Source organism: Rhincodon typus, chromosome 36 (genome assembly GCF_021869965.1).
Source record: "Rhincodon typus isolate 14 chromosome 36, sRhiTyp1.1, whole genome shotgun sequence".
NCBI classification, from domain to species: Eukaryota; Metazoa; Chordata; class Chondrichthyes; order Orectolobiformes; family Rhincodontidae; genus Rhincodon; species Rhincodon typus.
In genome coordinates this window covers 13603981-13608376 of record NC_063367.1, presented here as the reverse complement: position 1 = coordinate 13608376, position 4396 = coordinate 13603981, and the positions used below count along the sequence as shown (strand labels likewise).

General features: G+C 46.8%; 1 protein-coding gene across 1 annotated transcript in view; it reads left to right on the top strand.

Moving 5' to 3' along the window:
• Positions 1 to 4396, top strand: part of celf6 (CUGBP Elav-like family member 6) — an 818340-nt gene that overhangs the window by 391392 nt on the left and 422552 nt on the right. The gene's annotated exons all lie outside the window — the stretch shown is intronic.

The following is a 4396-nucleotide window of genomic DNA, read 5'->3' as shown; positions in this document are numbered from 1 at the left end:
GTCAGAGATACTGAGGGAGCGTTGCACTGTCAGAGATACTGAGGGAGCGCTGCACTGTCAGAGATACTTAGGGAGCGCTACACTGTCAGAGATACTGAGGGAGCGCTGCACTGTCAGAGATACTGTGCGAGTGCAACACTGTCAGAGATACTGAGGGAGCGCTACACTGTCAGAGAGACTGAGGGAGCGCTGCACTGTCAGAGATACTGAGGGAGCACTGCACTGTCAGATACTGAGGGAGCACTGCACTGTCAGAGAGACTGAGGGAGTGTTGCACTGTCACAGATACTGAGGGAGTGCTGCACTGTCAGAGGAACCATCTTCCAGTTGAGGTTTTAAACCAAGGCTCCTGCTGCCTGGAATTGTTTTGAAGAAGAGCATGTTCAGAAACAAACACAGAGAATGCTGGAGAACTCAATTTTGGAGAAGTGCCATATCAGACTCAAAATGTTAGCTCTGTTTCTGTCTCCACTGGTACGTTTCCCTGCTGAGCTTCTCCACCACTCTTTGTACTTGTTTCAGATTTCCAGAATCTGAAATATTTTGCTTTCATAACAGTGTGTTCTCCCTGGCGGTTTGGCGAATATTTATCCCTCGACCAACATTACAAAAAAACACACAAATGCTGTTTTGTGGGAGCCTGCTATATTCAAATCACCTGCTGTGTTTCCTATATTAAAACTGTGACTGTACTTCACAAAATGCTTCATTTATTGTAACGTGCTTTGGGATGTCCAGGGCTGATGAAAAACTAGTCTTTCTCACAGGGAAGGTTGAGAGAAGATTCAACATAGATGTTTGAAATTGAGAGGATTTTAAACATGGGCTAACTGTCACCAGTAGCAAGAGATTATTAACCAAAGACCACTGTGTAAGGTGATTGTCATAAAAAAACATTTGCAGCCCAGCGATTTATGAGTTCAAACTCAAATCGCAGAGAAACAAGGACATTATTACAGAGATAGTAGGAACTGCAGATGCTGGAGAATCCGAGACAACAAGGTGCAGGGCTGGATGAACACAGCAGGCCAAGCAGCATCATAGGAGCAGAGAGGCTGACGTTTCGGGCCTAGACCCTTCATCAGAAAAGGGGGAGGGGAAGGGGGTTTTGAAATAAATAGGGAGAGAGTGGGAGGCGGATAGAAGAGGGATAGAGGAGAGGATAGGTGGAGAGGAAACAAACAGGTCGAAGAGGCGGGGATGGGGCCAGGAAAGGTGAGTGTAGGTAGGGAGTTAGGAAGGGGATAGGTCAGTCCAGGGAGGACGGACAGGTCAAGGGGGCGGGATGAGGTTGGTCGGTAGGAGATGGAGGTGCGGCTTGAGGTGGGAGGAGGGGATAGGTGGGAGGAAGAACAGGTTAGGGAGGCAGGGACGAGCTGGACTGGTTTTGGGATGCGGTAGGGGGAGGGGAGATTTTGAAGCTTGTGAAATCCACATTGATACCATTGGGCTGCAGGGTTCCCAAGCGGAATATGAGTTGCTGTTCCTGCAACCTTCGGGTGGCATCGTTGTGGCACTGCAGGAGGGCCAGGATGGACATGCCATTATTACAACTGCTTTTGATGCCCATTCAAATTAATTAGAACAAATTAATGCAGCACCATTCTATGTTCCCTGTCAATCATGTTCTTAATTCATCAATTTTCAAAGATGTATTGAGCTTGTGACAGTTAGTAGCATGGCCTAAAAATGTTTTGACTGTGAAAGAGTGCACCTCAGTACATGGTGCACTGAGAATTCCTGCGTGTCATCCTGTCCATTCAGATAATTGGACCTCACATTCCTTAAAGCTGGGCTGTGTAAGGAAGAAATATTATACTTCCGAGTTGGGCTTTTGAGGTGTGTTGGTAGTGTCCTCACTGACCTAGGTTCGAGTCCCACCTGCTCCAGAGAAGTGTAATAACATCGCTGAACAAATTAGTTAGGAAAACAGCTAACCTTCATTGGATGTGGGTGTTAGTTAATGATTAGGCATGAGCGAATCCATCAGTGTGAATGGAAGGGAGCAGTTGCTGGTGGAATCTTGTCAAGTTGGCAGGGTTCTGGGCACTCTGTGGGAGAGTTGGCAGTAGCTTAGTCTTGTCCCTTTGCGAGATGGTCTGCCCCAGTGTGTGCCAATCCTCACAGATCAGCCGTGGGTCGTCCTGGGGTCAAGGAATCTTTTGAGGTGGGGAGAGTCCATCTGCCAAGAGCTGCCAGCTAATCTGAGGCCAGCAGCTCAATTGAGTGGTAGCGCCATACCTCCTGCTACTACGATCCCCACCTATGGCCAAAGATTGTTGCGGGGTGGCAAGTTGAGATGTAAGGGTTAAGTGAAGGAGAGTACCGGCTTAGCAGCAAAGGCAGGGAGTGGCTTTGAGCAGTATCTCTCTGCTTCAGGTCAGTACTTCGAATGAGTGAACCCCATTTCCCACCCCACCTAGAGAGACTGCAAGCAAACAAGCCAGGTTTGCTAGTAGTACTCCCAGCAAGGCAAATCCCCAATCTGCCGCTGGCCTTATAACAGAGATTCATAACAGAGCTGTCAAGGCCTTTAAGTGGCCATTAATTGGTCTTCTGGTTTGCACATAGCAGGGTGGAGGGAAGGAGGGAGATGGCTGTCACACTATCAACTGATTAAATACTGTAGTCCCACAGGGCCCAGACCCACCACAGGGCAAGGCACAAGATTCTGTCCTGTAAGTGTACGTACATTTACATACATGTGCACGTGTTTACACATAATTACCTGTGCGTGCATGCGTGCAATTCTGCATGTGTGCATGAATAATTCTGTGTGCGCATGAGTGATTCTATGTGTGTGAGTAATTCTGCATCTGTGTGTGTGAGTAATTCTGCATCTGTGTGTGTGAGTAATTCCGTGTGTGTGAGTAATTCCGTGTGTGTGAGTAATTCCGTGTGCTTGTGAGTAATTCCGTGTGTGTGAGTAATTCTGTGTGTGTGAGTAATTCTGTGTGCTTGTGAGTAATTCCGTGTGTGTGAGTAATTCCGTGTGTGTGAGTAATTCCGTGTGCTTGTGAGTAATTCCGTGTGTGTGAGTAATTCCGTGTGTGTGAGTAATTCCGTGTGCTTGTGAGTAATTCCGTGTGTGTGAGTAATTCCGTGTGCTTGTGAGTAATTCCGTGTGTGTGAGTAATTCCGTGTGTGTGAGTAATTCCGTGTGTGTGAGTAATTCCGTGTGCGAGTAATTCTGTATGCGTGTGACTAATTGTGTGAATGTGAGTATTTCTGCGTGTGTGTATGCATAATTCAGCATGTTTGAGAGTAATTCTGTGTGTGTGAGTAATTCCATGTGTGTGAATAATTCTGTGTGTGAGAGTAATTCTATATGTGTGTGAGTAATTCTGTGTTTGTGCTTTGTGTGTGTGTGTGTGTGTGTGTGTGTGAACTTTCGAGTGTGTGCGTAACTTTGAATGTATGTGTGTGTGACTAAGGGCATGTGTTGGAGATTAATTCAGTATGTGTGTGGATAGGAGAGTGATTGTGAATGCGTGCATACCAAAGAGTGATTGTAAGTATGTGAGTCTAATTCCATGAATGTTTTTCTGAATGAGAGATTGGATACTTGGGGCTGAATCTTACATTGTTTTCTCTAAGTATCGTGGTTTCACCGATTTTCTTAGAAGAATTTTTCACTGTGAAGCTGATCAAGTTTTCTCGCCGTATCTTACCATCTCACCACATTCACCACCAACACTGTCTCCATAGCGTTTCTCCCTCCAAATTCCGGCCACATCCTAACACTCACTGTTCCAGGACCAATTTGCAGTTGCCGGGATGTCCTATACTGACCCCTGTACCCCTGACACCCATGCCATCTTTAAAAGCCTGTTGTGCCCATGGGCAGGCATTAACAGTCCAGTGCTGCGCTGCATGGTACCTGACATTCCTCCCAGACATGGCAGAGAAAGGAAAATTGGTATTCTGCCTCACAGGCTGAGGGGTGGATGCCTTGCTGGTTGGGGGTGGTGTAGACATGGGACACAGCATTACCCCCCCAACAGGACCAGCAGAGGGTATCATGACACCAGACCATGTTAGTCTGGTGTGAAGTTGCCCAACTGTTCGAACTGCTGTGTTGTTTCATCTCTTTTACACGCACCCGTACGCGCACACTCTCTCCCACTCGTACACGCACACACTCTCTCTCTCGCGCACGCGCGCACACACACACACACACACACACAGACACCTCTACACACAGGCTCACATATACATACTCTCACATACACACACACTCACACTCACATACACCTATACATACACTCTCACATGTACATACACTTACATACATACACACACACCCACATACACACATGCTCACATATACATACTCTCACACATATATGTATATACACACACTCACATACACACATCTATCCACATACGCTCACAT